Source organism: Heloderma suspectum, chromosome 1, assembly GCF_057233095.1.
Source record: "Heloderma suspectum isolate Gila_16-S chromosome 1, 16-S_ref, whole genome shotgun sequence".
Lineage (NCBI taxonomy): Eukaryota > Metazoa > Chordata > Lepidosauria > Squamata > Helodermatidae > Heloderma > Heloderma suspectum.
This window is the reverse complement of record NC_139458.1, coordinates 145,838,674-145,848,220: the sequence shown is the minus strand read 5'-3', so window position 1 is coordinate 145,848,220 and position 9,547 is coordinate 145,838,674. Positions and strand designations below refer to the sequence as shown.

Genomic DNA, 9,547 nt, shown 5'->3' with positions numbered 1-9,547 from the left:
ACTCTTTGAGTCCGATTCTGTAGCCAACTGTGGATCCACCGGATCGTTGTTTCATCTAGCCCACTTGGACCTGGTTTGCTCATCAGGATATCATGGGGCACTTTGTCAGAAGCTTTGCTGAAGTCGAGGTATATTATGTCTGCAGCATTCCCATGGTCCACAAGGGAGGTTACTTGATCAAAAAATGAGATCAGATTCGTCTGGCAGGACTTGTTCTTGACAAAGCCATGTTGGCTTCGAGTAATCACTGCATTGTTTTCAAGGTGCTTCCAGATGGATTGCTTTATCATCTGCTCCAGAATTTTCCCAGGGATTGATGTCAGACTGACTGGTCTGTAGTTCCCAGGTTCCTCCTTTTTACCCTTTTTGAAGATAGGGACAACGTTTTGAAGATAGGGACAACTCCTCCAGTCACCTGGCACTTCACCCGTCCTCCATGATTTCTCAAAGAGAATAGACAGCGGTTCTGAGAGTTCTTCTGCCAGTTCCTTTATGACTCTAGGATGCAGTTCATCTGGCCCTAGAGATTTGAACTCATTCAAAGTAATGAGGTGTTCCTTGACCATATGCCTGTCGATCTCCAGCTGCAATCCTGCCCCTTCAGCCTGTACTTCGCCTTTGCCAGGGGGGTCATAGACCCTCTTTTGGGAGAAGACTGAGCCAAAGTAGGAATTGAGCATCTCTGCCTTTTCTTTGTCATCTGTTATCATTTTTCCATCCTTATTTAATAGCTGAACCACCATTTCTTTCCTCTGCCTTTTACTATGCACGTAGCTGAAGAAAGCCTTTTTGTTGTTTTTAACATCCCTCGCTAACCTCAGCTCATTCTCAGCTTTAGCCTTCCTGACGCCTTCCCTGCAATTCTGTGCTACCTGCCTGTACTCTTCCTTTGTTACTTGGCCTTCTTTCCACTTCCTCTATGTGTCCTTTTTTGTTTTCAGGTCATCTCTAAGCTTTTTGTGAAGCCACATTGGCTTCTTCTGTTGTCTTCCACCTTTTCTTCTTGTTGGAATTGCTTGTGATTGTGCCTTGAGAATTTCCTTTTTTAAAAGCTCCCACCCATCTTGAACTCCTTTTCTCACTAGCATCGCTTGCCATGGGACCTTACTGATCATTGTTCTGAGTTTATGAAAATCAGCTTTCCTAAAATCCAGGGTACGCGTTTGACTACACTCAGCTTTTGCTTCCCTTAGAACCAAGAACTCAAGTACAACATGGTCGCTTTCCCCCAGAGTTCCTGTAACTGCCACTTTATCCACTAAGTCATCTCTGTTGGTTAGGATCAAGTCAAGGATAGCCGATCCTCTAGTTCCTTCCTCTACTTTCTGTAGGAGGAAGTTATCCGCCACACAAGTCAGGAATTTCCTGGAGGGGCCATGTTTTGCAGAATTTGTCTCCCAACAAATATCGGGGAAATTGAAGTCCCCCATTACTACTGCATTATGCTTCCTTAAAACATTGGCTATTTGCTTTTCAAAAGTTTCATCCTTGTCTTCTCCTTGATTGGGTGGCCGGTAGTAGACTCCGACCACCAGGTTCCTTTTATTCTTTGCTCCATTTATTTCAACCCAGATACTCTCGATGGGGCTACCAAGCTCCTCCTCCTGTATTTCTGTGCAGAGATATGTCTTTTTCACATACAGTGCAACCCCACCTCCCTTTTTGTTCCTCCTGTTCTTTTTGAACAAGTTATATCCTTCAATTGCTGTATTCCAGTCATGAGAGTCATCCCACCAAGTCTCAGTTATACCTATCAGGTCATAATTTCCCTCTTGTATTAAGAGTTCAAGTTCATTCTATTTGTTTCCCATACTCTGGGCATTAGTATATAGACATCGAAGACCATGTGCTTCATAGTCTGGCTTTCTTCCTACATGTGTCTGAAGACTATTATTGGGCGCTATCAGAGCTGTTCTCTCCATTGCAGTGCATGCGCCTATGTCCATTGTTACCCCCAACATTACATCTCCCTTCCCCGTAGGATTCAGTTTAAAGCCCTCCTGATGAAATTCTTCATGCTGTGGCCAAACACATTCTTCCCAGCCTTTGTGAGGTGCAACCCATCCGTAGCCAACAGCCCATCTTCCAGGAAGTATAGCCCATGGTCCCAGAATCCAAATCTCTCTCGTCGGCACCACCTTTGTAGCCAGTCATTCACCCGGAGTATTTTTCGTTCCCTTTCTATCCCTCTTCTAACTATTGGAAGGATGGATGAGAAAACTATCTGGGCCCCAAAGTTCTTGAGTTTCCTTCCCAAAGCTTCAAAGTCTGACGTGATCTCTTCGTAGCTCTGCTTGGCGGTATCATTTGTTCCCACATGGATGAGAAGAAAGGGATACCTGTCAGTGGGCATGTGATGCTCAAAATCCTACAAGCTAGGCTTCAGCAGTATGTGAACCGAGAACTACTGGAAGTACAAGCTGGGTTTCGAAGAGGCAGAGGAACTAGAGATCCAATTGCCAATGTTCGCTGGATCATGGAGAAAGCAAGAGAATTCCAGAAAAACGTCTATTTCTGCTTCATTGACTACGCTAAAGCCTTTGATTGTGTGGATCACAACAAACTCTGGCAAATTCTTAAAGTGATGGGAGTACCAGACCACCTTATCTGTCTCCTGAGAAACCTGTACGAGGGTCAAGAAGCAACAGTAAGAACCAGACATGGAACAAACGAGTGGTTCAAAATTGGGAAAGGAGTACGACAAGGCTGCATATTGTCACCCTGCTTATTTAACTTATATGCAGAGTACATCATGAGAAACGCCGGGTTGGATGAATCACAGGTCGGAATTAAGATTGCCGGGAGAATTATCAACAACCTCCGATATGCAGACGATACCACCCTAATGGCAGAAAGTGAAGAGGATCTCAAGAGCCTCTTGTTGAGGGTGAAAGAGGAGAGTGCAAAAGCTGGTTTGAAACTCAACATTAAAAAAACTAAGATCATGGCATCTGGCCCCATCACTTCCTGGCATATAGAAGGGGAAGAAATGGAAGCAGTGACAGATTTTACTTTCTTGGGCTCCAAGATCACCGCAGACGGTGACTGTAGCCATGAAATTAAAAGACGCTTGCTCCTTGGGAGGAAAGCTATGGCAAACCTAGACAGCATAGTAAGAAGCAGAGACATCACCTTGCCGACAAAGGTCCGTCTAATCAAAGCTATGGTTTTCCCAGTAGTAATGTATGGCTGTGAGAGTTGGACTATAAGGAAGGCTGAGCGCCGAAGAATGGATGCTTTCGAACTGTGGTGCTGGAGAAGACTCTTACGAGTCCCCTGGACTGCAAGGAGGTCAAATCAGTCCATCCTAAAGGAAATCAACCCTGACTGCTCATTGGAAGGACAGATACTGAAGCTGAAGCTCAAATATTTTGGCCACCTAATGCGAAGAGAAAACTCTCTGGAAAAGTCCCTGATGCTGGGAAAGACTGAAGGCAAAAGGAGAAGGGGATGACAGAGGATGAGATGGCTAGATAGCATCACCGATGCAATGAATATGAACTTGAGCACGCTCCGGGAGAGAGCGCAGGACAGGAAGGCCTGGCGTGCTATGGTCCATGGGGTCACGAAGAGTCGGACACGACTGAACGACTGAACAACAACTATGTGGAAAGGACTCCCTGAAGCTGGAAAATTTTCAGACTTTTGCCCTAGTAGACAACTGATGGCGGAGGGGATGGGCGGGTGGATTAAACCTAGACACTGAAAGCAACAGAGTAGATTTGCTAAGGATTGTTGTTCACGGGATGGAACCAACTGCCTAAGGAGATGGTGGGCTCTCTATCACTGGAGGTATGCAAGCAAAGACTGGACAGGTTAAATTCTTTAAACTGGATTCCTGCACTGAGCAAAGGGACTCAAAGGCCCCTTCCAACTCTTTGGTCACTGATGCATTTGCATGGTCTTCTGTGCAAGCAGGAGCTGCCCCGATTGCTTCCATGTCTGGAAATGCTCCCTGCACACAGATGGACCTGCAGTACCCTGACTCTGAAGTGGACGAGGCATGCGCCCCTCCACATAGCTGCACAGGCACATCTGTGTCCTCATATTCACCCTGAAGCAGCCAGTCTAGGGCTGTAGCCTGTGATCAGAATTATACAAACTGATCTCAAATATATTTACTAGGACTAAATCCCACTGATTTCAGTAAAGCTTATTGCCTGGTCATTATGCTTGGACTTCAGTTATTTTAAAACTATGTATAGACTTTGAAATATTGATAAGCAAAGTAATTAGATTTAAGCATTGCAAAAGCCAACGTATCGTGTATTATTAAATTGCTTGGACTGGCTGATTCATCTTTAATATTTGCTTGCAGAAGAGGGCAGTTTTTAGGGTTTTTTCCTTACCAGTTGCAGTCCTTGCCATCACACTTTCGGTCCCTTTTGAACTCAAAATTCCTTCCGCATCAGACGCTAGTGCTCAACAGTAAGCTAACTTTGACTTTGACAGCCCTTCCGAGACTCTGCGTTTGTCCACCCAGAAAGGAGGATGCAACCCATCTCTCTGAGATACATTTGCCACACAGAGGGCTGGCTTGCCCTATCGATCCCACTGAATCTGCATTGCTTTGTGCCACGAAAGCAAATGAAAAGAACGAGAGGTAAAACTAAATTTAACATTTGCACACGTTTGACTGTCAGAACTCAAATTCAGTATTTTGAGTTTCAAACGTTTTCAGGAGCTTTTCTGTTCTTTCTGACAATGAGGGGTAATTTTTTTTGGTAAATGTTATTTCAATATTGCGATATGACTGTGACTTCTTCCCCCACCCACCCCACTTTCATTTCATTTCAGGTCTGGGGTGGGGGGTGGGGTGGGGTCCTGTTAAATCAGAGGGGTTCAACCTCTTTCAGCCCAATGAATTCCATTTCAGAGAAGCTATCAGGGGCTGCATTCCAGTGGTGAGTGAGGCCAAAGGCAAAAGGGGGTGAGGCCGAAAAACCAAAAATACCAACATATTTTAGCTGAAAGCTCTTACCAATAACTAAGCCTTAGGAGAATGAGGTATTGTGGTAGGTGAATTGCATGTTGGGAGTTGTAGTAAAGGCATGGAAAGAAGTGGGGAGGAAGAGGAAGTGAAAGGGAGGAGTCAGAAGGATTGCGGAGGGAGACTGGTTGAGTTTCAGTTTTAGAGGAAGGCCTCGTGAAGGCGTACAGTAAAGAGGCGTTTATGTCTCTGTCTCTGGTGTCCTGGGATTCTTGCAGTACAACAGAGAGGCATTTTCCCCCTTTTAGAATGAGGAAAAAACTGCACAAATGCCAGGAAACCACCGTCTAGGGAACCCTGGAGGGCTGAATTTGGCCTTCAGTCCGAAAGTTCTTCACCCCTGTGTTAAATATTTATTCCTTTATTATGCTTTTGTTTATTATCTATGAAAGATGCACAGGAAAAAAGAGATGATTTTTAAGTATGATGCAAATGGCAATTAGGGAATTCCACCAGGCACAAGCACATAGTGAGACTCTATTTTGGGCACAGAGATAAAGATGAATGAGGTAAGGAAACACATCCTATCGAAATGGAGGAATCTGTCAATTTCAGTTGCTCTGAATTTCTCACTTTTCCAATTTTAAGTTTGGTTCATATGAAAATTTGTGTGCATTTCTCCTAATACATGCATTTTTTGTATACAATTTTTCATAATACAGACATGTTTTGCAAGCAGTTTTTTTTAATATGATGCCTTTTAAATGTTATTTTCACTGATATATGCATTTTTGGTGCACTTTTCTTGAATATATACATTTATGTATGCATTTGTTGATTGGAGAACTGTACAATCTGGAGAAGTGCAAATTTCAAAGGGCAACTGAATTTCAGTTTGCATATTGGTTTTTAAAATTCCAATATAGTATTTCTTTGCTTTTTAAAGGTCTAATCATCCTAGGTACTCTATATATGGCTAACATGAAGTCCCATGCGAATCATTTTTGGCATATTTTGCCAAAGTAGAGCACATTTCAAATTCACACAGAGAAAGGCACATCTCAGACTCTAAACAGTAGAAAGTTGCTCAGTTCAATATACATGTCCAATTCTGTTTTGAGACATAGCATCTCACCAATCCTACAATGGGCTTCTCTTCTATTGGACTGCTTGAGATACTCCTAGAAGTAGCCAAATCCAAAACCATGGACTTTGCACCTGCTTGCTAACGGTATCTATTAGATTATATTGGTTGTTAAGTGTTGGCAACCTTCCTTGGAATCTCTGCCTTTTTGTCCTTTAGCAACACTTCAGCTGTAACCCCTGTCTACCCCAGCTTCCAGTTTCCAGATGGTTGTGAAAAAGCCATTAAGTGGAATATGACGTGACAAATACAGCTGCAGGACTCCCCTTTAAAAACTTGGCAACATTTTGGGAATAGTCAGTAGAGTCAAACAGCCAAACCTGTTTCAAACTACACCCCTTGGATAGCTGTGGGTCAAAAAACTGCTCATGCTATGGATAACTCTAGTCCTTATTTGTGTGGAAATGTTGATAGAATGTAACATTATGTCATCATATACCTTTGAAAGAGGCCATCCTAAAGGGACAGGTCACTGCCCTAGATAAAATGGAAGACAAACCCTGGTGGATCTAGAGACATTTCTCTCATCTCTCTCTAAAGCTATCAAAGCCAGTGGCCACCCCCCCGATCTTGTGGCAGTGAATTCCATAAGTTAATTATGTATTGTGTTTAGAAGTACTTCCCCTTTACATTTCCTGTCCTGAATCATTTGCCAATCAATCTCAGTAAGTGTCCCACACTTAGGATGAGAGAAGGGGGAAACATTATCTCCATATCCTGCACATGATTCATAATTGTATGAACCTCAATTGTGTTGAACCTCTAGATGGACCAGTGGTCTGAACTATATTTTTCTGTCCATGCCTGTAGCAATATCTTATGCATTGCTGGGCCAGGAGATATTGCTGCCTGATGCAGAGGACAAGATGGCACCCTTCCCCATTCCATGCACAGAGGCCAACTGGAGTGGCAGCAGGCCAGGTTAGGGGGTGCAAGGCAGACTGCGTGGCATGCACAGCTCTGTCCGCCAACACCATGCCTCTGTTCCCCAACCCTAGCATCTGCTGCCTGAGGTGGCTGCCTCACTCTGCCTAGCAACAGGGCCAGCCGTGATCTTGTGGGAACTTGCCCCCAGGTGCCTGAGGTATGATCTCGAGATGATGCTGAATGAGGAAGTAGAGCCCTGAGGTGGGAGAAGGGACATAAGTTCTTCAGACTAGGGTTGGGTGAGAAATTCGTTTCAGTTTGGGTTTGATGAGAATGTACCAAAAGTCGCAAAGTTCTCCATATTTGGGACAAAAAGAACTAGAGAATTTAAAAATTTGGATGGGGGAGAAATTGAAACTGACATATTCATCTGTCCAGGCCCAGGGCTTTGAGTGCTTAGCTCTTTTAAGTCTGTGTTTGAATCCTTGTGTGATGAATGTTGAATGAGGGTTGCCACCTCTTTTTTCTGACAGGTTCCACATCTTTAAGAGTTATATGGCAGGCAGGTACATCGTTGTCCTCTCAGCTGGGAATAGCTGTACCTCTTGAAGTTGACTGGTGCAGATGGGTGAAAATTTTGTTTTGGTTAGTTTTTTATATGAATTTACCAAAATTTGCGAAGTTCTTCATATTTGGGAGAGAATGAAATAGAGATCTAAAAATTTCAAGCACAGGAGAAAGCGAAACGGACAGATTCACCCATCTCTACTTCATACTGCAGGTGAAGGTATCACATTTTTTAATCTTATGATTCTTGAGATTTATTTAAAGTAGAAATCTAGCCTAGGAAGGAGTGGGCAGAGCTAGAAACTTTCCCACTGTTGTCCAGTTTTGTTCCTATTTTAACTTGTGGGGACCATTTTTATGTAGAGGAGCATTTTAAAAATGGTATCCTCCACCTGCAGTCTATTCTACCACTTCGTCTCCTTCTGCTTCGTAGCCCTCTTCAGTCATTCCCTCCCACTCTCCGCATTTCACGCAATTAGAACTGCATGAGGGAGAGGGAAGATGACCCTGTTGGCTCCCGCTCCCTTTCTGTCGTCATTGGCGTTATTGCCACCTATGTGTTGGAGGAGTAGCTTCTGCAGTGAGGAGACTTCTCTACTCATGCATGATCTAGAACCCTGAAAGATCAGGGTACTAAATTGCATGGGGTGCCTACATGAGTGGAGAAGGTACCTGCTGCAGACTTTCAGCTCCTAATGCATGGAGAGCCAACTGGATTGGTGATAGGGACACATGGGAGGAGAGGGGGCTAAAGGGCACATCATCCCTTTCCCACTCATGCAGTGGTAATGGTGTGTGTGCATGCGTGCAGGGGGAGGGGGAGAATGACTGAAGAGGGCTCGTGGCTGGATCAGGCCTAAGTCATCAAGTGGTGAAAATGTACAGATAATATTAGTGTACATGTGTGGTGGGAATGGAAGTGAGAGTGGCTGAGAATCGACATTTCTTGATGGTTAAAATGTGATTTTTTTACTCTGTTCCTCCTCTGAGGAATATTCTATGTCAAAAAATCAGTTAGGGCTGCAGAGGGGTATGTGTGTGTTGATGGATATGGGTTGAGGGTTTTGTTTTTTGTTTTTTTTAAGCAGCACATGGGTGATGCAATGTTCTGAATCCATAGGTGATGTTTGTGTTTCTCTGATCTGGGCTTCGCTTCGAACAATTTAATTTTAATTTTTTTTTTAATAAAGCCCATTCATTCCCTGGGTTTTTGAGTTGGCAGCCTCAAGTCCATGCTGTCAACTGCAACATCTGAGCTTGGGAACAAGCTAAAGTTCCCAGGACCTGGGCTGGCAGAGGCTAAGTGTGTCGCCTAGAAGCTGCATTCAAGTCCCCTGAGGAGGGGAGATAGTTGGGCAACTCCTTGAGACTGGGGGTTTCATGGCATCTCATTAGCATTGGCTCCCTGAGGACTAATTTGTCTGCTCTCCCTGTCAGGGAGATAGCGTGAGAGGATGACTCCACAGGGGAACAAGGGCAAAGAAATAGGACAGCAGAGATCAGGCTGGAGACGCCAGGGAGTTGTGCCAGATGATGGGAGACAAAACACTTAAGTGGGAAGCAAATTAGGGAGACAAATAATTGAATTACAGCTCCTGATGTAACCCTTTCAGTCCTGTTTGTGCCAAATCTCCTATGCTTCATATTTCCATTATTGGGAAGTAAAGTCAAATTAACTAGGTGAAAATGGAAGACTATGGTAGCATGCCACATCCATTGAGTATGTTGTTCAGGTAGGCTCCCAGCCACACATCCAATGGTATACGTTATATACATCCAATGGTATACATCTAATGGTAGCATGCCACATCTGTTGAGTATGTTGCTCAGGTAGGCATCCAGCCACACATGACTCCTAAAAAGTACCATGATCGATCCTACCGAAGGCCTAGCTAGTCCACTGTTCTGTTCCCACTGTGGCCAACCAGATGCCTATGGAATGTCCATAAGCAGGACATGAGCACAACAGCATCCTCCCACTTCTGTTCCTCAGCAACTGGTATTCAAACACATGTTGCCCCTGAAACTGGAGGCAGTAT

At 44.1% G+C, this 9,547-nt stretch overlaps 1 long non-coding RNA gene across 1 annotated transcript in view; it reads left to right on the top strand.

Moving 5' to 3' along the window:
* Positions 1-9,547, top strand: part of LOC146358255 (uncharacterized) — a 34,555-nt gene that overhangs the window by 14,710 nt on the left and 10,298 nt on the right. Inside the window, exon 3 of the long non-coding RNA XR_014787016.1 lies at positions 4,484-4,603. This is a non-coding gene — a long non-coding RNA (uncharacterized LOC146358255). The remainder of the gene's footprint in view (positions 1-4,483; positions 4,604-9,547) is intronic.